This window comes from Marmota monax, unplaced genomic scaffold (assembly GCF_021218885.2).
Source record: "Marmota monax isolate L192 unplaced genomic scaffold, Marmota_monax_Labrador192_F-V1.1 WCK01_AAM20220418_F8-fsc00014, whole genome shotgun sequence".
Lineage (NCBI taxonomy): Eukaryota > Metazoa > Chordata > Mammalia > Rodentia > Sciuridae > Marmota > Marmota monax.
Genome location: NW_026695222.1, coordinates 17,005,787 through 17,032,189, shown reverse-complemented (window position 1 = coordinate 17,032,189; position 26,403 = coordinate 17,005,787). Strand labels below are relative to the sequence as shown.

Sequence of the window (26,403 nt, the reverse complement as noted above, 5' to 3'; positions counted from 1 at the left end):
CTTCGCGTTCCTTTCAACTGCAAAGAATATGATAAGCCTCCAACTCAAAGAGTTAGAAATAGAACACCAGAGTAAATGCAAAGAAGTAGCAGGAAGGAGTCATGCCAGTTCCCACTCGTGTCTCCCTCAATGCACTCTGGGTCCCTAGCACAGGTCAGCCCAGGGCTTATAGCTGGAGGGTCTTTAGTAAATGTCAATCGAATTGTGCTGTGGGTAGAACAGTCTTGGTTTCTTCCTATTCCTTTTTTTTTTCTTTTTTCCCAATGCTTTTCAAGTTGGGTCCTCAGATACCTGAGTCAGATCACCTGGGCCCACTCACATATAAATGAGGTGAGATCCCAGAACCTGCATTTTCTAACAAGCTCTTGAGTGAGAGTCTATGCACTGACCTTGAACTCATGGAGAGCAGGGTTCAAGGCTACCTCAGGGAAACTTGTGAGGTCAGGTGTGTCTTTCAAGGGAACTCAGACTTTTCCTTGGGGACCTTCCTCCCCACTGATGTTTTGAAAATCAGCTTTAAACCACTTTAGAGAAGTCATGTCCCAGATCCAGGCCTCAATTTACTTTCCTGTAACATGGGAATAAAGATGGTTATTCCTCTGTACCTCCAGCAATGATTCCTGGAGGCACAGAAATAACCTGGTAACTTCCTGTTACCAGGTGGGTTGTCATTCCTTAAGAAGGCACAGTTTGGGTGTGGTGGCACATGCCTGTAATCCCAGCGGCTCAGGAGGTTGAGGCAGGACAATTACGAGTTCAAAGCCAGCCTCAGCAAAAGTGAGGCGCTAAGCAACTCAGGGAGACCCTGTCTCTAAATAAAGTACAAAATAGGACTGGGGATGTGGCTCAGTGGCTGAGTGCACCAAGTTCAATCCCCTGTCCTCCCCCCCCCCCCATAAAAGGCTGAGGTTGTGAATTAGTGGTAGAGCACTTGCCTACCATGTGAGAGGCGCTGGGTTCAAGATCCTCAGCACCATATGTAAGTAAACAAATAAAATAAAAGTCCAACAACAAGTAATAAAAATATTTAAAGAAAAAAGAAGGCACAGCTTACGAAAGCCACCATTTCTCTCGGAACCATCTGAATACAACCACCTGGGAGAGTAGGCCGGGCTGGTCAGAATTCCTGGTTTACAGATGAAGAAACTGAGGCTGAAGCTGTTTTCAGTGCAAGAAGTCTTCAGTGTGCCCTGGAATCATCCCAGAAGGTTAGAACTCCTCCCTATACTCTCAGGGTCTTGGCGTCTGTGTGTGCAAGTCCTGGGTGTTGGGTGAGGGTGGGGAGCCCTGGGCCTGAGCCTTCTGGGCATTCTCTTAGACTCAAGAACATCAGATCTAAAGGAGGTCTGTTTGAGTGGCCCCATCCACTGCACTTCCGTGATGCTGCTCCGAGGTTACCCTGCAAGGAGGAAGTCAACTTGGGAAGGGACCCTGGGGCCCCAACCTTTTTTCTGCAGGGAGCTGCCTCCTCCCTCAGGGGGCAGGAGTCCCCACAGCAGGATGCCCTTTAAATAGGGCTTCCTAGATTGCTGCATTTGTAATGGCAACCCCTAAGCTGGCAGCAAGTGCTGGGCTTGGAGGCTTCCACCCTGTGGAGCCAGCCAGCCTCAGGGACCCCGGCACCTCTCTAAGCCTCATGCCCCTCTCCAGAAGATGGGACCGATAATCACTGCACCCATCTCACAGAATTGATGATGAGGGTCACAAGGAATCAAGTGTGTGGAATGGTCCAGCACTGAGCAGATTCATACTCACCAAGTTTCTGCTCTGCACCAAGGTCAAGGACAATGCTGTGACCATGCTGGCTTTGTTACCCACCCCAGGGCTGGGCTCTGGGCTCTGTGCTTTAGTTCACTCAGTTGTTCACTGAACAAAAATTAACTGGATGGAGGTTCCTCAAAAGACTAGGCAATACATGCACGCCCGTGTTTATAGCAGCCCAATTTCCAAGAGCTTAACTATGGAGCCAGACTAAGTGTCCATCAATGGATGAATGGATGGAGAAATGCGGTGTATTTATACAATGGAGTTTTATTCAGCCCTAAAGCAAAATGAAACTATGTCACTTGCAGGAAAATGGATGGAGCTTGAGACCATTATGTTAAGTGAAATAAGCCAAACTCAGAAGGTCAAGGGACACATGTCTTCTCTCATTTGTGGAAGCTGGAGAGAAAAAAGGAAAAAACAGGTGGTAGAAGGGGTCTCATGAAAATTGAAGGGAGCTGGATAGAGTAGAGGAAAGGGACCAGGCGGGAGGGAGGGGAGAGAAAAGAGGAAATACGGAGGAAGGAGAGTGGCCAAACTCTGTTGTTATATTATGTGCATTTACAAACAGGTAACAACAAATCCCACCATTATGTGTGACTACAATGCACCAATAAAAAATATGGGGAAAAAACCCCAAACAGTGATCTGCTGGGCACCTATTATGTGCCAGGCAATCAAAGCTCTGGGGTGCAACAGCAAAGACTGAATCCCCACCTCACACAGCCTGCACTCTAGCTGCGGGAGGGACAGCAAAAGAACACGTAACGTGATGCCAAGCAGCAACACCTTCTTGGGAGCAAATCAGAACAGGTGAAGAAAGTCAGGTGTGATGGGGGGTGAGGAAAGGCTTTCTGGAAAAGCAAGACTTGGGAGTACCTGGGGACAGAGCTCTCCAGGTAGAAGTGCGGCAGGCGCAAACTTGCGGCTGGTGTGTGCGCATGCTCATGGGTGCTAGGTGGGGACCTATGGGGAGGGGCTGGAGTGGTTGGAGCAGAGGCAGCCGGAAGGAGGTAAGGAGTGGGGGCTGTCTTGTAAGGGTCTGGGGGCCAAGAGTAAAGCTTTGGATGCCCTAAGTGAAGCACTATTATCCTGAGGCTCACAGCCCAGGGGAGGAGTCAAGTTCCAGCACAGTCACAGCCAGCACCCACTTTCCACAGGGCCTTGACGAGCTTTGCTGGAACCTGGAGCTGATCCTGAATGAGAGGTGTGGCTGGGGAGAGCCCCCCAAGTGTTCAGAAGCCAGAGCCTGTGGATGTGGGAGGCAAGGCGGGTCGAATCTGGGTCATGGAGAGCCGGGAGGGGTGGTAGAGGCAGCCACCTGGGTCTGGGGTGGGCGGGGGCGGCCTCTCCATGGCGACACGGTTTGGAAGCACCACTGCAATTACTCACACAGGCCCGTGCGCACACGTGCGTGCACCCCGCACCATGTGCACACGCAACACAGCCCACACACCTTGGAGCAGCTCAGAAGCCACTTAATGGTTGACGTCACACTGGAGGGGATGGGGACGCGGTGCCCATCTCAGGAGCAGGTGGGAGCAGGCCTCCAGGAGCACCAGCAGGGCCAGAGCTCCCCTGGATCCCAGAGTAGCCTCACAACCCCACAAGGCTGAGGCACAGAGCAGCACCCCCATCACCCTTCCAGCATCTCCCCAGACTCTGTGCTGTATTGTGGGGATCATGAGAAATGTTACAATAAACACATAATCACACAGATGGGTGAAGACGGCAGCAGTGATCAGAACCCTGGGGAAGGGCAGGCAGGTCAAGGAGAGCATTTAATGGGCAAAGTCAGACAAAGCCTCCTGCAGAATGTGAGGTTGGATCTGAAGTCTGAAGGATGAATCAGAATTGACAGGATGAGGTGTGTGTGTGTGTGTGTGTGTGTGTGTGTGTTTTCCAAGCACAGGGAGAGCATGTGCAAGGGATCTGAAACTGGAAAAAGATTCACATGTTCTGAGAAATAGAAAGAAGGCCAGTGTGGCATGGAGGAGGGAGGTGGGGCCCTCCGCAGTCAGCCTTCCCTGTGGGCACAGTAGGGCCCAGGCTAGAGGCTGTGGCTGGAGCGGGGATAAGTACCTGGCTACCATCACCTGTCAGGAGGATCATGGCAGCCCATCCCTTAGATCTACAGCCTGACCAAGACCCTAGCTGCCTCCAAGGCTGTCTGAGAGACGGGCTGCGGTTGGGATGCCCTCGCTCACTGGGTGGCTTTGGCAGGTCATCTTCCTCTCTAGGCCTCATCTGAATAGTGGAGACCCTGCTTTTGTGTCTAATTTCAAGACAACGTGCATCTGATGCTCCAGAGAGCAGGCACGCAGTGGCCATGAGATGGAGCCTCCTGCTTCCCCCCTCTCCTGGGATAGCGTCTACCTCAGTTTCTCCCTTTGCTCAGCCAATCTTTAATGGGGTTGTGGCCCCATTTCTGGTCTGGAGCTGGGGAAAGCTCTAGCCTGGGTCAGGCTCCACAGCAGCTGGACCACCCGGGCTTGTCATGCCTGAGCTGGCCGCCTTCCCAGGGCTCCCCAAGGGCTCTGTTTGGAGACTTCAGGGGAAACAAGGACAGAAAGCCAGGCCAGCCCTGTCCTCCCCAGCTATCCACGAGGATCACCAGATCGTGTCCCAAATGCAGGGCACATGGTATTTCAGCAGCCCCTTTCTCTGCTCCCACTCTGGGGACGGATACCGCTTCATGATTTAACAGATGAGGAAGGCGAGGCCCAGGGAAGGAGAGACCTGTCCACAGCCACACAGTGAAGAAGGACGGGTCAGGTTCTAACCAGGCACCTCCAGGCCTCCTTAGGGCCTTGTCAAGTCTGTGTTTCCCATTCATCCCCCTCCACATTGCCCTCACTTCTGCCCTGTGACGCCCAGTTCTGCAGTCCTACCCCAACTCCAACCTCACCCCTGACCTCTTGATCAGAACCAAACCCTTATGGAGACCACACACTCTACCCAGCCATCCGCCTACTCACTGCCATCAGCCCATCTGGCCTCCTCTTCCTCTCTGGGACTCGCTGAGCTCTTCTTTCCTGTCTCAGGGCCTTTGCACTTGCGATTGCCTCTACCAGGAACCCTGTGCTCCACACCTTCCTGTGGCTGCTCCTTTGCGTCAGTCACGGTTCAGCCCAAATGCCCCCTCCTCACAGAGGCCTCCCTGACCTGCTCCCCAACTAGGCAGATGCCCCTTCCCTGCTCCCATGTCCCCCAGCTTTATTTCTTCAGAGCAGTCATTCATTTCTTTTGCATATTGTCCATCTCCTCCGCTAGACTGAGAGCCTCGTGAAAGCTGGGCTGAGTCTGCTGCCATCTCCTGGGTCTGAAGGGCCTGAACATAGGAGGTGCTTCACAAGAACCTGCGAGCAAGCGCTGCAGACGAGTAAGGAATGGCCTGCAATCCCGGATCACCGCCTCCTGGCTGCCTCCCCAGGTATCCTCGGGCCGACTTGCTCCTCCCATGTGTCATCGCAGTGGCAGCACCTGGCACCCAAGCTGGACACCAAAGTGCCCTCCCTCCCCCGCAGCCCAGTGGCCAGGCTGGTGGCTCCGTCTCTGAGCCGACTCTCAGATCTGCCCATTTCCTTCTCTCCCTGCTGCCTCCGCCCTCGACCGGCTACCATCACGTGTCAGGAGGATCAGTCCATCCCTTAGACCTACAGCCTGACCAAGACCCTCAACCCCCACCCCCTGTGGCGACCACGGCTGCAGCCCTATAACAAGGGCTCAGGAGGTTTCTCCAGTGCCACCGCACACCCAGGCTTCTGCCACCACAGGGGCCTGTAGGCAAATAGTCTCCAGACCTCAGTACAGGCCACTCCCACTGCCAGGAGGGCCATCCCCTGGATGGTCAGCCCCAGCTTGTCAGCACCTTCCAGAGGCACAGTCCTGCCTGAGTGTGGGTCACCTCCCACTTCTCTGGACAGATGTCTCTTCCAGCCCAGGCCACGCTACCCTCAGCCTGCACCCTCCAATCCAAACATTTCTCGAGGTCTGATCACACATCAAACCCCTTTCTAAGAGCCCAGTGCCCACTGCCTCACAGCCTCTGCAGGGCAGTCCATTTTACAGACAAGGACACAGAGGTCAAACAACTCGTCCAAGGTCATATGCAAATAATACACGGGAGGGGGTCAGGATTCAACCCAGGTCCACTGGACTAAAACCATGGACCGTGGGCTCCTTGGTAAGGACCAAAAGCAGACATTCCTTCTTGGGTCACCAGGGCCTAATGTTCAGGGCTGAGCTCAACAACCAACGTTGTAAGGGAAAGCATTTTGGGAATAGGGCAGAAATTATAGACAGAAAGATTGGGCACGATCTAAGAAAGACCCCAAGGTACAAGGAGCAGCCAGGGCAGGGTGGGCCTGAATGCAGACAGAAGCAGAGGTGGGCTGGCAGGACTGGGTCAGGGGACTGTGCCCCCAGGGAGGGGGACCTGAAAGAACTCTGCAGGTCTCTGACCTACTCATGAAGCAAAGTTGGTACAGAGCACCATGTAGGGGTGTGACCCCAAGCTACTCCCTGACTGTCACCCAGGCCTCGAGGCTCAGTGCATGAGGTCAGGGAGAGTCTAAGGATGTACTCCTAAGAGCTTTTGCCATTGCTCCAAAATGACAGTCTTAAGTGGTCTCCCCTCAGGGAAACGCATATTTTAGTTGAGATTTCTGGATAAGCCAAATGGTCCATCTTTGGGCACCGAGACAGATGGCAGGAAGTTCTGGCAGCCCAGTCCACTTGCTCAAATGACACTGGTAGCGCTGGGGATGTGGTTGGCAGGAAGCAGCTCCCAGCCCGGCTTCAGTTGAGCCTTCTACCTCAGTGAAGCCCACTCCCCAGCTCGAGGCACTACAGACTGGTGGTGGTGGTGGTGGGGGGGAGACACTGTTCCATTTGCAAGACAAAGAGACACCAGTGACTCACCCACCAGCAGCCCAGCCCTTCCACTCAGCTGGGGTTGTGGCTGCAGGGAACAGCTTTCTGAGCCTGATAGGGCACAAAAGAGGGGGCAGTGCTGAAATGCTGTGACTTCAATTGGCGACAGGTGGACTGTGATGAGGGCTCTCTGTGGTGAATATGGTTTGAAGTTCTTGGGGCTTCAGAGGATGAATAGAGCTGCTCTGAACCTCTTCCCCAGAGCTGGCTTTATTATGAAGGACACAGATTTTATAAATATCTCAGCCCTCACCATGGGTCACGTGGCACTGGGAATTAGCTAGGAGGCAAATTAGGAGGAGGGGGAAGGTATTAGCTGTGCTGGCAGTGCATTTGGAGACACAGAGGAGTTCATGGTCAGGGCAGGTGAGACTGAATGGTTCTGTCTCACACTCATGGCTGGTACTGGTCCCTAGGCCACTGTGACCAAGGCCAGGGTTTGGGAGCAGGTCTTTGGGGTAGAACCTTCAGGAGTCAGGAACTGCTGGCTGATATGCTGAGGGTTCATACAGCTGAGTTTCCAGCAGTTAAGGGGGAAGGGCTGACCCCCACTATTCATATCTCCAACTGCCATCCTTCTGGGTCAAGGTCAGAATTTAATCTGGGGCCAGGGTCAGAGTTTAGCTTGGAATCAAAGCCGAGGCTTGGTATGGGACCAGGTTTGGGGCTCAGTATGTATCCAGGATTCCTTAAGTGGCTTCCTCACCTCTTTTTTTCTTTTTGAAATATTTTATTTTTAGTTGTAGTTGGACACAATACCTTTATTTTATTTATTTTTATGTGGTGGTGAGAATTGAACCCAGGGTCTCTCATGTGCTAGGCGAGTGCTCTACCGGCTAAGCTACATCCCCAGCCCCCCCTTTTTTCTTTTTAATATATATTTATTTTAGTTGTAAATTGACCTTTTATTTTATTCATATATGGTGCTGAGACTCAAACCTGGGGCCTCACACATGCTAGGCAAGTGCGCTACCACTGAGCCACAACCCCAGCCCCTTCCTCAGCTCCTATACCTGCCTTCCTTAGGGACAGGCCAGCTCTCCACTTGCCATGACCCAGACATGGCAGACCCAGGACTCTGTTCTCTCTGGGGACAGAACTATGAGCAGGAGTTCGATGAGACTGGAGAAGAGGGCAGTGGAGACATGCCCCACCCCGACTCGGGGGCTGCTATTCTGGGGCTCTGTAAGTCACAGTGTGGGAGTTAAATATAAGGGACACCAGGTGGCAGGCAGTAGGTGGTTAACGACCCTGCAGGAGGTGAATCAGAACCTGAGCAGGAGCCATGGTGCGGGGCAGATAGGGGGACAATCAGCTCAGCTCAGGGAGGCAGGATGCTTGGGCTTGAGGCCTGCTAGGCCCCTGCCCCTCTCTGTGGCTTCAGGCCCATCTCTGCCTTCTCTGGGCCTGTGGCGTGCAGCTGAACTCCAACTCTACATTCTCTTTACTTGTAACAGGTCATGGACAGGTGCTCCTTCCCCGGGCAGGGCTAGTGGGGACCTGGGAACACTCTGCTATCGTCTTCCGGGGTCAAAGCCTTTCTTAGTCCTCAAGGGCCAGCGTGAATACGACCTCCTTCATGAAGCCTCCCCCAGCAGAAATTCCCCCTGGGCCCCTTGATCCAGTTGGTGCCCTTCTGAGCCCTCATTTCAGCCCAGAGCCCACTGCCGCGCAACAGGGCAGGGGTGGTCCCGGCTGATCCCCCACTGGACTGGGAGGCCAAGAGCTCAGGCTCTACCACTGCCCCTTGGTATCGTGGCCTCCAGGGCTCCACAGTCAAGGCCTCTCTGAACCTCAGACCCTTTGGGGACTTGAGTGGAGCAGACCCCCACTACTATACTTACAATATGAATGGCCCTGAGGACCCTGCCAGGCCACACATACCTGAGTGATTAACTGCTTTCCAGGGCAATTGAAATCTTGCTGAGAATCTTGCTACTACTCGTGTTTCCCTTTTTTGTCTACCAGGAAGCTCAGAGAAAAATTTAAAGCACACCTTTAGCAAAGTGTTATCTGGAATTATCTCATTTCTGTCTTTATTTTCTCTTCCCTCGATCTCTTATTTATTTACCCATAGCTTAAACTCATTGCTGAAACTGATAAGTGCTTAACCTGTGACAGGCCTTAGCTGAGGTTATGACCTGATATTCACTGTCTTCTATAATCCACTACACCCATTGGACAAAGGAGGCAAAGAGAGGTTAACTGACTTTCCCAGAGTCGCACAGCAAATAAGTAGAACAGGCACTCTAACCCAGCATGTCTGACCCAAGCTCAAACACACCATGCTGCCTGCTACGGAAGCCAAGTTCTTGACGAACATCAGAGGAAACTCAATAACTCAATAACCGAAGGTACTGAGATTAGGACTCTGAAAAGAAGAGGTGAGACGGAGGAGAAGCAGCTGCTCTCGGAGGCCCATGAATGGTGGGCCAAGGAGGGCCTTACGTTCTGTGGACTCCAGAATCCAGGGAGAAAGTGGGTCACAGGGAGGCCAACCTCAGCTCAGTACAAAACAGTGCTTTCTAACAACCAGACCCCTTCTCCCCCAAAGAGACGCCTGACAGCGCCATGGTAAGGAATTCATTCCTGGCAGAGAGGTGGAGTGGAAAGAGAACAGGAAAAAGAGAACCAGGAAGGGAAGGGGGCTCACCCTACTAGGCATCAAGCCACACTGTGCAGACATTTGTGGTAACTCTCAACAGCAGAGGGGACTGCCCTCTTCGGGTGCCTTTGGAAATAATGGGGACAACATGGGTTGTAACAAGGACTAGGAGCAGTGTTCTGCCGCTATCAAGTGCCAAGGATCACATCAGGGATGTCCAAGAATCTACAATGACCAGGCCAATCTTGCCCACGGAAGAGTAGTTTTACCCTAAATGCCAATGTGTCCCTGTTGAAAAAACAATGAGATTTAGTAATTAGTGTAGAATTGGAACAGACAAAGAGATCAATGAGACAGAACAGGATTCCCAGAAATAGATCCATGAACACACAGGCCCTACCACACAACAGAGATGGGAGTTCACATGAGTGAGAAGAGAACAGAGTATTCAATTAATGCATCTGGGACAAGAGGCTAGTCCTTTGAGCATAAGATCAGACCCATGTTTCACACCACATGCAAACACAAGAGACATAACCCGGACTAAAGATTTAAATACAAAACACAAAAGGAAAATAAAAGTTATTTGAAGGAAGTGCATCTTCCAGCCCGGGGTGGGGGAAGCTTCTTACACAAGTTGCAGAGAAGTAAAAGCCAATGAAGGGGAAGTGAGGTGTTTTACTGCACCCCAAATGCAAAGTTCTGACTGAAGGAGACGTGAAGTTCAAAGACCTGGGAGAAAATATGTGCAACAAACATAATCAGGATTAACATCACCACATACGTAAACCTATTTTACAAATTAATAAGAAAAACATAAGTGATCCATAAAAATTGGGCAAAGTATATGAACAGGCATTTTGCAGACGAGGAAATTCAGATGATCATTAAACAGTAATGATCAGTAAACGGCTTCTCTAATAGTCGGCAATACTAATGAAAATGAGAGATTTTTCTCCCAGCAGATTGACAAAATTAAAGAGTGGTAAATCAATTGGTGGTGTGGTGCTGAGGATGTGGGAAGTCGGATACGTCACTAACAGGCATGCGAAGTGGTGACAACTGCACTGGAGGGCAATTTGGCAGTGTTCATTAACACAGAAAACCCTGCATCCAGACAAACGCTAGCGCACACCCACAAGGATGTTCAAGGTGACACTGGTTATAGTGGAACCAGAAGTACGTGAACTTGCACCAGCAGGAGGACAGGGGAGATGAGGTGTAAACATGCAATGGAGGCCAGGCATGGTGGTGCACACCTATGATTCCAGTGTTGCGGGAGGCTGAGGCAGGGGGATCACAAGCTTGAGGCCAGCCTGGGCAATCTAGAAGAGACTGTCTCAAAATAAAAAGTGATGTACCTCAGCGGTAGGATGCTTGCCTAGCGTGTGTGAGGCCTTGAGTTCAATACCCAGCACTGCGTGCACACACACACACACACACACACACAATGTGCAATGGGATGAATGAACTACAACTACACTTGACTTTGGATATATCTCAATAACAAATAATAAAAGCACAACGCAAAGACAATTATGACATAATTTATGTAAGAAAACCCCTGGGGCACCCCCCCACCCCAGGCTTGGCCTTGTGAGGTTCCCTGTCTATGCACCACCCTCAGCATTTCCTTCCTTCCGTCCATCTGTGCCTCCCTTCTTTCTCCCTCCCTCTCCACCTTCCTTCCTTCCTTCACCAACATGCTTGCTCTGTGTGGATGATGCAGGACGTGAGGTCCATGTCCAAGTTTTATCCTTGCAGTGGGAAGTCCTCCACTATGAGTCCAGCCCCACCCCGAACCCATCCAAGCCCCCATTCAACCCTGTGATGAGGTGCCTGTCTGATAAGTAAGACTGGCTTCAGTTGAGGAGGTTGGCTGGGGGGCTAGGTCCCCTCCTCCCTCGCCCTCCTGTTCTTCCTTGTCATTCCTGCCATCTTTTGTCCCTTCCTTTGTCACTTTGTTCTGGTGCCAGGCCTTGCAGCCAGGGTAGTTGTGGGGAGGTGCAGCCAATCTCCAGGTCTAGGAGCCAAGGCCTCCAGGGCTGGCCAGGGAGTCAGATCTCAGGCCATAGATCATAAGAGCAGGTGGCCACCTCCTCCCCAAAGTGGATGCCAAGGGCAGTGGCCATGCACATTCAGGGCCTCAGATGGCCACAACAGAGCCCTGGAGACAGGATGGCCAAGGACAGCCTAATTAGGCATGACAGCAGCCCCATGAGGCATATTAAGCTTGGAGCCATTAGGGTGGCTGGTGGAGGAGCAGTCAGAGCTGGCCCGGCCACCAACCCCCACAGGGACACTTGGCTCCGAGGCTGAACTTGGCCTGCCTGAAGGTATGTCTGTCAGCTGGGGCTGCCAGGTGCCACTCCAGTCATGGCCACTAGTCCTGCTGGGAAATGGTAGCAGTGGCTCAAGCTTCTGATACCTGCTGTGCCACCTTGGGTGATGGTTTCCCTCCCTTCCTTTGGTCTTATTTCCACTGACAAAAACTAACCTGTCAGTCTTGTATCACCCACTGTCCCTTCTGATCCTTAAAATCACCCACAGGGTGGTGATCATTATGCTTTTCTTCTCTGCTAGAGGTGGGGAAACAGAGGCCCAGAGAGGGTAAGTCACTTGTCTGAGGGCATGCAGTTCCCAGGTAGCAAATCTAGGACTTGAATCTTGGGTATCTTTGACACCTAGTTCTGTTTGTGACCCAATATTGATTTTTCATCTCTTAGAGCCTGGGCCAGCATGAGGGGAGAGTGGCGGTGCCACAAGCCCTGGGAGAGGAAGTCCAATTAGCCTACCACCTACAGCCCACTCAGGAGCCACCTGAGGTCACAGCACTCCTCTGGACTGGGTTAGAGGACACCCAAGATCTTCTTTTCCACACAAACCCTGAGCCTGACCCCCTTTTAGATCTGGCCCAAATCTCAGACCTTCCAGGAAACCCCACGAGATTCCAAGAATACATGTGTTAGCAGCCCCTCCACCCTGTGCGGGCCACCCCCACCACACAGCAGTTTCCAGAGTCCCGTCCTTTAGTGTGTGTTCTGCTACCAACAACTTTCCCATTAGGACTGAGGAAACTGAGACTAGAGATAGTCCTTGGTCCCTGGAGTTTTCTAATCTTCAGTTTTCATACCTCTAAAATGGGGATTAAATATTGGGGAAAATAGCACATTACATAACAAGTTCTTAAAATAGTGCCTGGATGATCCCAGGGCCCCAGTCCTACCCCACAGTTGCTCAACTACAGGGTCAAAGCTTCTGACTTTGCAGCTGGGTCCTGCTCATTCAGACTGCCACAGACAGCACCATGGACAGCACCCGGATCGAGGACAGGGCAAACCCCTCCCTTCAGCACCATAGACAACACCCACCATCACCACCAAGGGCAGGGCAAAGGGGCACAGCGCACCTCAGACAGCCCAGTGTCAAGGTCAAGGTGTAAAATCACCACCCCCCACCCTGTGCTGAGGCAGCGCTGGAAGACTTTTTCTGGCTAGTTACCTGCCCCGATTTGCAGGGCCTCGCGGGGCTCTTTTCTGTCTTCCCCACAGGCCCGTAGCTCAGGAAGGCCTCCAGGGGCATGTGACTGAAGCACCCACCTCCCTAGGCCATGAGAGCCCCCCAGGCTTTTTAACTTTTACCTCCCAGCCTCACTTCAGACACAAGTAGGCCCTGGTAGAGAGTGGCAGCCAAGTGCAGCAGTGAGGGATAGGCCCACTGCCACCTCACCTCAAGGGCTGGGCTCCCCCCGCCCGCCCCGACCTCAAGGCACTGGATAGAGAGGGGGAGCACCTGACCTTCAGCCTGGGTCACCCCAGCACTCCTTCCTCAGGCTTCCTCCCTTTTACGGGCTTCTTGCCCACCTGAGAAGGTTAGATTTATTCTTGCCCTGACCACCTCCCTGACAGCACAGGCTGTCCACATCATCTCAAGCAAACCTCTTGAGCTGCCTCGATCCCATCAAGGACCCTCAAGGCTTCACTTTTGCAGATACCCCAGTAAGGCCAGCACTTGGTCCCTGAGGCAGCATAAGAGGGAGATGGGGCACCAGGATCCTCTGACAAGTGTGCAGGAGATGCCTCCTCAGAGCTGTGACCAAAGAGAAGGTATGACCAGCACTTACCCTGGCACATAAAAGGGCCTCAGTAAAGGCCATTCCCCTTCCTCACCAATGCTGAGCCCCTAGTGTACTAGGTCAAGGTCTTGAGGGGTACGCAAGGATTGGAAGACACATTTTGTTGGTTAGGAAACCAAGGCTTAGATGGGCCAAGAAATTCGCCAAAGGTCCCACAACCAAGTAAGTATCAAATCCCAGGCTGCTTCCCCTCCAGACCATCCCCATAACCACAGCCATCCCTCTTCTCACCTTGGGGGACCAGCTCAACCAAATCACTGTTTGCCTCTAACAATGCTGCTCGTTCCATGCCCAGATGGCCAGTTTTGACAAGCTGCCAGACTTAGCTACTGGAATAGGCAAAGATGGAGGTAGAGTCCAGATTCTTTGCCCTCCTGGGTCCCCATGAAATTCCAAGGGGGCTCAGAGGCAGCCCCTCCCACCCCTGCAGCAGTTCCCTCCTCTCCCTACACGGCTCCTTATTGACACAGAGGAGCCACGTTTACCAAGCACCCCCTTCCTCACCAGCACCACTGACATCCCCACCAGGGCTCCTCTGCCATACAGGTGAGCAAACTGAGGCCCGGAGCAGGGGAGGGGCTTCCCCAGGACACATTAACAGAGTGACCTCAGGTCTCCAGACCTTCTCTGGTGCCTGTACCCTCCAGAGCACCGGCAGGAACCTCAATATTCTTGTTCACTGCTGGGTCCCCAGCACCCACCTCGGGGCCTGCCCTGTGGCAGATCTGGAACTGGCCACTGGGTCTAATGCTAAAGGCTGTCCTCACTCTGTCCCCTGAAGCCATGGATGATGTGTCAACCACCTTCTCTATCCAACCCAAAGAGCCAAAGAGCCTTATGTAAAGTAGGTCCTAATTGGTTTTTTTTTTTTTTTGTATTGGGGATTGAACTCAGGGGCACTTGGCCACTGAGCCACATCCCCAGCCTTCTTTTGTGTTTTATTGAGAGACAGGGTCCTGCTGAGTTGCTTAGTGCCTCGCTCTTACTGAGGCTGGCTTTGAATTCACAATTCTCCCGCCTCAGCCTCCTGAGCCGCTGGGATTACAGGCGTGCGCCACTGCACCTAGCTGGTATTTATTAAATTATTCATTTATCCAGAACCATTTGCTCAGGGTCTAGTGTGTGCCAGGCACTATTGCAGGTGGTGAAGCCCTAGCAGTAAGGAAAAAACAAACACCAATAAATGCACATCCCAGTCTCTGCGATGACACTGATTGAAGTAGAGGGATCTGCCTGTTTCCTTGCCCATCTTCTCACTGAGAGCGCCAGAAGGGCAGAGGCCGTCACTGTCACATCCCTGGCACTATGTACAGCTCCCAAAGCAGGAGCCATGCCTACTGAATGAAGGCAGGAAGGGCCGCAGTAGCGGCAGATGCCACTCACTAGAGGCTGCCCACCCGGCTCCAGGCTGATGCTTCCTGCACATTAATTATCCCATGGACTCTCTCCAGCAGCTCCCGGGGACAGGAGTGCTTTGAAGTGGCTCCTGCAAGTTATCCTTTTGGTGACTCTTCCCTTTAGCCTAACGGAAGTGCCCAGCTGGCAATGCTAACATCATCAGCTTCCCTTGCAGCTAGGGTGGCCATGTGACCATATCTGGCAAAAGACACAGGCAAAAGTCCACTGGGTGGGGTTTCCAGGAACTCTGTTGTTTTCCTGATAAGAAAGGCAAACTCAGGGCTGGGGCTGGGGCTCGGGGGTAGAGCGCTTGCCCAGCAGGTGTGAGGCACTAGGCCTGATCCTCAGCACCATGCAAAAATACAAAAAATAAAGGTATTGGGGGAAAAAAGGCAGATCCAGAAAGCATGTAACCTTTCCAACTTTTTCCTGCCTAGAATTCAGGTGTAGCCTATGGAGATGGAGCAGCCACTTTGTCATCCTGAGAATGAAAGACATGTGCTAAGAATGACCAGGGAGAGAACTGCCATGCTGGTCCTGGCCTGCCTGCCTGGATTCTTGCTACACAAGAACAACCTCCTGGGTGTTTATGCAAATATTTGTTTTCTTCTGTTACATGCAGTCAAGTGCAATTCCAACTGATTCAGTATTATTCTAACAGGAGAGACTCAGTGAGGTCAAGCGATTTTCCCAAAGTCACACAGCAAGTAGACGGATTTGGAATTGGCTACCAGGTCTAATGCTGAAACCTCGTCTTACTCTGCTACCTGTGCACTTCGTTGCTGCCTCTGGTCCTGAGTTTTGTGGAAGGCCCTCCCCTGCCTGTCTCTTCTCTGCTCCTTCCTGATCACTCCGGGGTCTCCTCTAAGTTCCGTTGGAGTTTCCTCTCTGACCTGGTCACACCCCTCACTACACACAGGTCCAGGTCCTCCTTTCAAAACTGCCCATCTCAAGTCCCAGGATTCTGCTCAGACCCCAGTAAGGCGCGCCCTCCCTCCTCTACCTGGGCCCTCACCTGGCCCACTGCCTGCCTGCCACGGTGCCCCCAGCAAACCCTCAGCTCACCTTGCAGACAGCTGTCCTGGTCCCCTGCACCTACCACGACCTGGCATTCAAGGCCTTAGGGTCTGGCTTCTGTCCCCACCCCCTCTGTCCCTTGACCCCGACCAGCACTCACAGGGCCAGTCCCAACTCATCCTTCAGGCTACAGTGAGGCCGTCTCTGACCACCCTGCCTCATGTAAGCACCCGCCATCGCTACCCATGTCACCCTTCCCTCAGCCCCTGGGGCTACTAGGGGCACAACCCAGAATCTTGCTAGTTTTCTGTGATGTGTGTCAAGCACCTTGAGGGCAGGCAGCATGCCCATCTTTGCTGCCAGTTTCCCCAGTGCCCGGCTTCAAGCTCAGCATCCGGGCTCCCTCGGGAGGTGCTGAATGAAGCTCCGACTTGCTTCCCACGACTTCCCGCTGCCCACTTTCTACTCCAGCCAAACTACTCGCGCTTCCCAAAGCCTCCTACTGTGGCTGGCACCCAGCCCCCACCTAGCCGCTCAGCCTCCATTGGACCCTGCCTGGCCCGCCCCGTCCCTTCCATCCCTCGGGATGTGCGGGTGGGCATTCCAGACTCTAAGGGGAAATGAGACCTGAGCCAGAGCGTGTGTGCCGTGTGTGTGTGTGTGTGTGTGTGTGTGTGTGTGTGGCCATCTACACTCTGCTCTGGATGTGGCCACCTCCACCTGACCTTGTTCCTGCATTTCTACCACCGGTTGACCTTATCTAAGTCTGAAATGCCCCAGGATTCCCTGAGTAGCCACAGCTGTAGGCAAGGAGAAGGAAAACCATCATCTCTACTAGGCCACCATAATGTGCCAGTTTTGGCGATAATGATGATGAGAATAATTATAGTATTTGTGGAGCGCTTAGTGTGTGCCAAGCACCACCCTCAGGCTTTTCATCAGGCAGATCCTATTATTCCCCCCATTTTACAGATGAAGAAAAAGAGGCTCAGAGAGGTGGAGCCACATACGAAAGGTCACAGAGTCAGGGAGTGGTCTGGGGCTCCTGTCTCTCTAGTCCCAAACCTGCTGTCTGCCAGGTGGGCTGGGCCACACCCAGGTACCTTGGCTGGGGGAGAAGACTCCTCTGGCACCTCCTGAGCTAAAGGCTGGGAGCCGCAGCTTCCTGGCCTGCGGATGGCGGCTCTCCTGGGGGAAGACTGGGCCGGTCAGACTTACCCCCGTCTGCAAGGCTGGGGGACAGCAGCCCCCGGAAGACCAGGCCCAGGAGCCGCAGGGTGGACGGAAGTCGGCGAGCCTGGGCTCTGCTTCCCCGCCGAGGCTGAAGATTTCCCAACAGCCTGGGCCAAATTTATCTGCCAATCCCCCGAAGAGCTGGTCCCAGCGTCTGTCTGGAAATGTCAGCCCGTGTGGTTGGAGGAACCGCGGGGAGAGTTTTCCTCTAAATAGCAGGAAGCATATGGGAGGCGGATGGCGCCCGACGCCCCAACCTGCCAACTCTTGCTCAAGTGGGAGCTAAAAGGGGCCCAGAAGGGTCTGGAATTCCTGCCACCTCCCAGGGAGAGGAGAGCTGGAGACAGAGACTGTGGCAACGAGGAGGGCAGAGAGGGGGTCCTGAAGGACAGCCAGGCAGGAGCACCCTGACAGGCAGAGGAACCCGAGGCTCTGGGATGGAAGTGACAGGCCCAGGATTTAGCACATCGACCACAGTCACTGGGCACTGGCTCTGTGCCAAGTCCGGCTTAAGTACTTGATTTAGATGGTTCCACTCAAACTTTGTGATCAACTCTGAGGTAGGGGCTTCTGTTGTCCCTTTAGAGGGGATGAGGAAACCGAGGTTCAGAGTATTAAGAACCTGAAATGAAACTTTATGGGCTGGAAAGGACCTTCCAGATCCTCAGTTGAGTCACAAATATTCTATAGACTCTCTGCCAAGTTGTGGTGGAGCTGCAGTTGGATACTCCCAGTCATGGGAGCTCGCCACACCCTTGTCACCCACCTGCCGGCAGCTCTTGTATCTACATTGTTCTTCTAGCCCAACTGGAATATCCCCCCTGGAGCTTTCCTGGAGCAGACCCTGTCTCCCCAACAGAGAGACGGAGCAAGGCCCCTTGCCATCCCAGGACCTTCCCCTGGCCTTCTGGTGGCCGGTCAGCACCCTCCTCCACCTCTGCGCTGACCGTGGTGATCAGAGCAGCCACAAGTCACCAAGCATCTGCTGAGTGCGGCACCATGCAGAGCCCGCCCAAGCCCTGGGAGGGACTGACCTCCTCCACCTCCCAGAGGAGCAAGCTAGGCTGGCAGGGAAGAGGTCTCCTCGTCATTCCACAGACATCCGGTGACCTTAGAGGTCACTCCAAGTGGCTGTTCTAGGTCTTATGAACTGTCCCCCTCGGGACACTGAGCCAGCTTTTGTCAGGTTTCACCTAGCCACAGGTCCACAGGCTCCTAAGGCCACACCACCCTCCTCCCAGGGTAAAATCGGACCCTCTCTCCCCTCTGGAACACCCAGTCCCCAGGGTCATGGAATCTCCCTGATGAACATCCTCTGTGCCATCCCATGGTCCTGCCCTGCCCACTGTCACACCCAACAACAGTGCAAGCCAGGGTCTTTCTGAGGCCCAGACCTGCTCTACCCAGACTCCGTTCTCCCCTAAGGACCAAATTCAAACTTCCCACCCCAAAAGTTGAGGCCTTCAGAACTCCAGCCTCAGTGGACCTCAGCACTGTCCCCACCATCCCTCACACCCTGTAGCCCGGAGCAGGTGAGGTGGTCGCAGAGCCCGGCTCTACCTGGCTCAACACTCCGGCACCTCCCTCTGAGGACTCCCCACTCGTCCTTCAAGACTGTGCCGAGGGGCAGGGCCGCCTGCTTTGGCTGGGAGGTCCCTGGGCATAAGGCCCCTTCCTCTGAGCTCTTGGGTGTCACCTGTCATGGCTGACAAAGACACCTCCCTCCTTAGTTGTGCTGGGGAGTCCCCAGTACAGGAGCTGTTCTAGCGGATTTTTGCAGCCTGCTGTCTGGCCCAGCGCCCAGCACGTGGCAGGCGCTAATAAACATGGAGTATGAGAATCGATGACTAAATGGGGACCATGGAGCTCTGTCAAGGATTAGACATGACCCACAAAACAAGGCTGGACAAGTCATAGCTGTGCTCAGAGAGGAAAAATACTGCCATTAAAATAGTCGCAAGACATCCGATTAGTGAAGATTTAGAAGGGTATCAGGGACGGGCTGAGTTGCCTGGAGTTTCTACAGAAAACACTGTCAGGCCTGATGCATGAAGTGACCAGGTCTCACCTAACGTGGGGAGGAGTGGAGAAGGGCTGCTGAGGGGGCAAGAGTGGGAGACACTGGGCTCCCATCCTAGCCCTGTCTCTAACCTGCTCTGTGTTGTTGTGTAGGTAGCTTGGTCTCTCTGAGCCTCAGTGTCCTTGTTTGTAAAATGCAATAAGACACTGAGGAGTTGGCTGAGGCAGCTGATGTGCGTCCAAAGACCCAAACACTTCCTCCACTGTTAAGCATGACTCCCTGCCCCTCATCTGAACTCCCACTAGGATTTGCAGACTCCAGGGCTCCCTAGTCTTTGGACCCTTGAGCTGGGAATGTGGCCCTGCCCCCTCTCCTGGCTAGTTGTTCATTAGATGCCCTCAGACCTGGACAGCGCCAAGATCCTGGACTTGATCCTGTGCCTAACCAGCAGCGGAGGTTGCTGGGAGTGGGTGCTCGTCCCTGAGGTCCATACCTTGGGACAGGAATTCTGACTCAGGTGGGAAGGAATTTAGGCCAGAGGATATTTAAGCCCACTGAGGGGCCATTCAACTCCTTCTCTCCTTTCCACATGGGGCTTCAAACTGACCCCTCCAGGCTGAGCTCCCAGCACGAGGCAGAGAGTCCCTGACACCCCTCCTCCCACAACACCTCCCAAAGGCTCCCTACTGCCTTTAGGGTCAAGTGCACACTCTGACCCTGGCAATGAAGGCCCTGTGGCCCTGGCCTGCACATCCCTCAGATTTCACCAATTAATGCTAAGACTCACTTCTGGGACTTGCATCTGAGTTATCTGGGAAGAAGTCTTGCTTGCTTCTCTGGACAGGTGTCTCATCACCTGTGCAAAGCTATCTACTTGAGCCTAAATAGTATTTCCTGTAGAATTTCATACAGGAGAGCTCTACCAGACATAGGCACCACCCCGAGGAAGCAGGGGGAGGGAATGGTGAGAGAAATCAGGTCCTGGTGACACTATCTGAGCCTCTGGATCCAGCTGAGCCTGACACTAGATAAAGCTCTGGACTTTACAATTATTATTAGCCAGTAAGTTCCATTTTTGTTTAAATCAGTTTAGGATGGGTTTCTGTCACTTGCACTTGGAAATATTTTGAACAATGTGAGCAACAATAAAAATAGAGTTCGTCCATTTCTCCCTTTCCAGAGGAAACCACTATAAACAGTTGAATAATGACTGTCTTCCCAGGCATTTTTCTGGGGAAGAACATATATATATATATATATATGTGTGTGTGTGTGTGTGTGTGTGTGTGTGTGTGTGTATGTTTACATGTATATTTTTCACTACGATGGAAAAAAAAGTAAATATCTACATAGATACCCCGGGCCTCCTCCCAAGTCCTACGACTCAGAAAAGACTCCAAAGCCAGTTATCATACAATACACCCCGTTTTTCAACCTCCTATTTTCCCCCCTTAGCAATGCACCATGGACCTGTTTCCATGTCAACAATATGGACGCACAGCACGGTCTCCACAGCCATGGAGAATGCCATTGTCTGGCTGGACGTAATTTATTTCACCATCTCTCACAGATAGGTAATTGGATAGTTGCTAATTGATCACTATCAAGAGAGGGGCAATGAACTTGTAAAATGCATATGTTTGCATTTGCTAGATTATTCATGTTAAAGACTCCATGATTCCAAGAGTTTGACATTAGCGTAAGTTTCTCTGCCCAAGATTTAAAACTCTCTGAGTGTCCGGAAGGCAGTCTTTCCAGGTAGGTTTCATGATGTTTAAAAAAAAGAAAAGGCAACTCCAGGGCCAGGGCACCCCCGTAAGAGCAGCCCTGGTCGAGGGCCCACTGGCAGAGCAGGTGAGTGGGCTGGGCGGTAGCCAGGGATTGTGGCTGGCCTGGGGTCCAGCTGACCATGTGTGCAGAGCCACACTGCCCACCTCCCTGGGCCTTGTCTCCCAACCAGATAGGACTCTCAGTGACTGAGGGGAGAGGCGAGTCTTGGGAGCTCTGGTGGGACATCAGGAGCACATAGTAGGTGCTGCCTCTGGCAGCCACTGTGGGAATATCAGCAGCTACCAGCAATGCTACGCTGGCACTCTGCTCACCTATACATGTCCTGACTCATATAAGCCCCACAACCACCCTCAGATGTTATTTTTATCTTTGTTTTGCATAAGAAAAAATGTAACCTCAGAGAGAGTAAGTTACTTGTCCAAGGTCACACAGCGAAAACATGGTGGAAATGAGGTATGACCCAGATTGACTGATTCCACAACTTCACACCTTATCCTATTTTATTGGGGTCAATCATAGGAGAGGAGAACTGCCCCAGGTAGAACTGTGGGGACCCTAAATGTTCCTGTCCCTCCCCACAAGTTCTAACACTCAGGAAAGACTCCAAATCCCCCAAAGTATAAAGATGACAACAAAGATCACCCTTGTCTCCACCCCCAGGAGGAACACTGAGAACGATTTTCAGAAACACACACAGTTCTTACAAAAATGATATCATGCTCCCCATGCTGTTTTATAACCTCTTTTTTCCCCTAAACTCCACAACACACTATGAAGTTCTTTCTGCAACAATAAATTTAGATCCACGGCCCCATTTCTAGCAGCTGCAGCAGGCACCACAGTCTGGCTTCAGTGAAATGGATTTAACTAGTCCCTTGGCGATGAGCAAATGGGTTGTTCCCAATTGTCCTACTACAACGACGCCACAATGAGCGCTCTCTAGCACGCAGATCTGCGCTGTCCCGCAGGTCTCGGATGCCACCTCCTTGGGGAGGCCTTCTTGGACAGTCCCCTGTCATGCAGAGCAGGGCCCCTACCTGCCAATCTTTGGGACTGGACTTGCTAATTTCCTTCCTGAGCTGATGGAGTCTCTTCTCATTCCGTTTATTTATTCAGGTGATTGTATAACACCTGCCCCTCCCGTGCTGTGCTGTGTCCTCCAAGGGTTTAGATGAGCAGGGACAGGTCTCAAGAGATGTCCTTGGGATGCATGAATGCCTCTGGCTGGTGCCCCATCAGCAGAGCAGGCCGCCCTCTTCAGGGCTTGCAGAAGCCGTGGGTCATGCCACCCACCATGCCATGTCCCCAGTGGCAGTTCAGGGACAGGCAGATCTGCCTTAGAACTTGATAGCAGTCACATGCTGCTTGGAGCTTCTGTGCCCAGGAGGCTGCTCTGCCAGGGCCCCCCCCCCACCCCAGTGAACAATGCTCGCTGCACACACAGGACACTGGGCACAGGGACCAGCACAGTGCTCCACCACTCACGGGCCGTGTGGCCTTGGGTCAGTTGTTTCTCCTCTGCAGACCTCAGTCCCCTTATTGGCAAAATGGGGCAAATAAGGCTAATCTCATGGTGACATTCTAGGGTTTAAAGAAGATAAGGGGCGACACAGAGTAGGTGCTCAGGATGTGACAGGCCCACATCCAGTGAGTTAAGAGGTTGGGTCTGCCTCTGCCTCATGTGGGTGGCCTCTCTTTCAAACTTCGGTGAGACCTGAGTGTGCCCTGGCCGCTTCCCTGGGCTAGGGGTGTCCCATTCCTATTCTTTAACACTTGTTAGATGGCTGAATGTTCTGCTCTGACCCTTGTCAGAGTCTCAGACCCCTCAGCTGCCTATGACCTTGAACACCTGTCTGGCCTCTCAAGCCTTGAAAATCTAAGAGGCACAGACACTGGAGGAGCGAGCGGAGGAACCTTGCCCTTCGGGGGCAAATTCTTGGCCCCATTCCTGCACAGGGGCTTGTGTCTGCATGTCTGGTTGCTCCTCCTACCTCCCGACTCTGTGACCACATGCCAAGTAGCCTCACCTCTGAAGGCCTTACTGTCCTCCTCTGTAAAATGGGTAGAATGAGAGACTCCACAATGAGAGAAAAGTAAAATACTTGGTAAGGAGCCTGGCGTTTGATAAGGACTCGACGAATGGTAGCTGTTTTTAGTCTTTCCACTATGACAATAATACAGAGAGGAAAGTGCCCGAAACAAAAACGTTGAGTGCAATGATTTCTCACAAAGCAAAGCCTGTGGGCCCAGTGCCTGGGGCCAGAGCAGCACTGTTGCCCCTCCCAGGGCCCTTGCCCTTCGAGCTCCTCACTCCTCTTTCTCCACAGAGCGAACTGCCATCCAGACATTGATGAGCTGTTACTATGGTTAATAAGTCGATGGAAAAAATAAGCCAACATGTGGCCACCCTGCTCGGATCCAGCCAGCCCCTAGGTCTGGCCACCCTGGGGACCCCATAGCCCTGGCTGCTTCTGCCCTGGGCACAGAGACTCCATCCGATTTCCTGGCTTTGGCTGTTCTTTAAATAACCAGCTTGTTAGCAAAATAGCAGCAGTAACACCTCCCTCGCGCCGCCCCGGCCTCCATCTTTCCATGCGATGCTGACGGCTGCTCCCCGGCTCGTGCCAAGGAATCCCGTTCTCCGTCACTGGGCTACACACGCCAGGGGCTGCCAGCTCGGCTGCGTCCCCATGCCTGGCCCGGGGCGGAGGTAGGCAGAGTGGCAATCCTTTTCAGGAAAGGCTGAGCCTCGCTCCGAGGTCCGAGCCTCAGTCTCCCCCTGCCTCCCTCGGCCCCTGGAGTTTAGCTGAGCAGATGGTTGAGCAGGACGAGGCCAGGGCTGCTCGCCAGGTGCTCACCGATGACAGGTAGGCCTGGGGAGCTGGCCCACGCCTTCCTTGGGCACAACCAGGCATGTCTGCCACGACTGAACTTCACGGGCACTCACAGCTCTCAGACTGAGATGTCCTTATCACTTGTGTGACAACAGCTCCTCTGCCAAATGCAACAGCTGTCTGCGGCTGCGACGACAGACGGGGGGTGGGGGGTGGGGGAGTGGGGGTGTTGGGGGAGCCGGGCTGGGGGCTGCTAATTAATAGGGCCCTTTTCACAGTTATTAATAATAAGGCTGGCACCACCCGCTCCTTGTTCTCTAAGAAGCACTTCTCCATTATATTATCGGCAGCCAACTTCACGGGTTTTTTTTATTATCCTTGACATTTGCATATTATACATATTTACAAGTCTTTCCCCTTCTCCTAACCATCCCATCAGGGAGGCCCGGCAGCTGTTGGCAGATGAGAGGACGGGGACAGAGGGCTGGCTGCCCTGCGAAAGGCCGAGCTCACTGCAGGCCCCTGGGGGCAGCAGGAACCCCAGCTGGCCCGAAGGCCACAGGCCCCTGGGTCCTTCTGGCACGTGGGTGGATGGAGGCGAGGGGCTTCCCTCCTCTCCGCCCTCTTCTTTCCTTCCATAACTTTTACTGTGCACCCCACTGAGTGCCAGGCCGTGCCAGCTGTGGGCTGCCCGCTCCTGTCCCCAGCCCCAGCCTTACTGAGCCTCATGCGGCAGCACCTTGGCAGGGGGCGTGAGGACGTGATGGGATAGAGAAGCATCAGGTGCTGTGCATGACACCGAGGGGCCTGAGGAGGCGGCTCCTGCGTGTGGAGCCCCTGCAGGAGGGATGGTGAGCCTGTGGGGTGGTAGATATGGGGGTGGCGGCAGAGACAGGCAACCCAGGCCTCATCCTGTGTGGGTTAGGCAAAGTGGAGCTGAGGAGCAGGAGCTCCCAGCAGGGGGCTGTCATCTCAGGGCCACCAGCACAGTCCCTGCTCCCCTTCCCTTCCTGAAGCCATCTCAGCACCTGCTCCACTCTTTTGGGGGTGGCAAGAGCTGGCTTTTGAGGTGGTCAGAGTTGGGCTGCTGTGCATTCTGAGGCAAGCGTCTTCTCCTCTCTGAGGCTGTTTCTTGTAAAATGGTTGCGATCACCACGCCCACCTCCTGGGTTGTTGGGAGTGCAGGATACGACAAGCCAGTTAAACTACAAATTGTGCCCAGACGTAGGAAAGCTCTCGTGGAAGTCCCCTTGCCAGCATGTGGGCGCCAGCAGGTGGGAAGGCTGGGCATTTCCCAGCTGTGGCGAGCGGGTGAGTGGGTTAGGCCCAGGCCTGCGGGCACACTCACTTACCAAGCAGGGAGCTGTGAGGGCAGGGAAAGGAGACCAGCCGGTACACAGCAGGTGTCACCTCAGGAGCAGGCGCTGGACCAAGGGCTGGCACACACATTCCTCCGGGCACACATCAGAGGTGCTGATGGGAAGCAGCATGGGACAGGGGCCCCGCTAGGTCCTGGTCACCCCTGGGGCTACCAGGCACCCAGCAGAGGGAGGCACCCGTGCCTGCAGGAATGGGGGAGGAACACTAGTTAGAAGGCGCCCAAGATGAGCCCTCCACTTTGAGACCCTTGCATGGGCTCTGGGGACACCAGGGAGGGGGACAACATGGAGCAGTTGTCATGGAAACCCAAGTGTTTGTACAACACTCCATTTTCCAAGCACCCTGGCATCCCAGCTTCTGTGGCCCCCACGTTGTTTTTTTAGAGGGACATTTGCATGTCATGCATATTTACGACGCCTTTCCCACCGCCCACAGAATCCCCACAGCAGCGGGGAAGCTGGGGTTCCAAAGCCCTAGCTCCCTCCCCATTGTGCATCTCCCTCCTGTTCCCTGGGTGAAGGGCATCAAGAAAGGGGCTGGAGTGGCCCTGTTCTGAGTTCAAATCTTAGCTCGGCTCCTCACTTGCTGGGTGACATGGGGCAGGCAGCTTCCCATCTCCCAGCCTCAGTTTCCCTACCTGTCACGTGTCCCCCTGGGGGTTACCACGAGGGTTCTGGAGACAGCGCAGGCAGAACGATTGACATGAGGCCCAGGCCCAGGCCCAGCAAAGACCCTTCAAAGAGGCTCCTCCTGCTCCCAGCAGCAGGCCCTACCGCAGGGCCCTGTCACACCTCCCACGTGGCACTTCTCGAAGGGAAGCCAGGTGTCCCTCTCCACCCACCTCTGCTGAGCAGGTGCCACCGTTCTGCCTAGATCTTTAAATCACAGGAACGAGATGCCCCGGGAGGGGAGAAGGGCCCCTCCATCCATACTCCCTCCTAGAAGTCTCTTGGCTGCCTGGGCGGCCTCAGAAGACACCCCTGGCCTCTGCCTCCCATCTGGACCAGCAGATCGGGCGGAAGCCCAGCAGTTAGGCTTCCCATCCCACAGGCCTGCAGGGGAGGTGCAGGCCAGTGTACTGTGGAGCCAGCAGAGAGGAGCAGCTGCTGGCAGGAGGGCTGCCTTCCTCACCTGGCCGTGCTGGGGACTGCAGAGCCCTCTGTTCCCTCCCAGGTCTGCCTAGGAACCAGCGCTCCTTCACCTCAGCACGGACTCCGTGCCCAGCCTGCACCAGGCACCAGCTCGTTCCCCCCACAGAGACCCTATTTTGCAAAGGAATGAACTGAGGCCC

At 53.7% G+C, this 26,403-nt stretch overlaps 1 protein-coding gene across 4 annotated transcripts in view; it reads right to left on the bottom strand.

Moving 5' to 3' along the window:
* Dlgap4 (DLG associated protein 4) overlaps nucleotides 1-25,228 on the bottom strand; it is a 124,533-nt gene extending 99,305 nt beyond the window's left edge. For 2 of the 4 annotated variants that reach the window (XM_058575400.1, XM_058575402.1), the window contains exon 1: nucleotides 25,085-25,228. The gene's annotated coding sequence lies outside the window, so the exon portion shown is untranslated. The remainder of the gene's footprint in view (nucleotides 1-25,084) is intronic. The other 2 variants (XM_058575399.1, XM_058575401.1) reach the window with 1 other exon arrangement.
* Nucleotides 25,229-26,403: the final 1,175 nt, after the last annotated feature.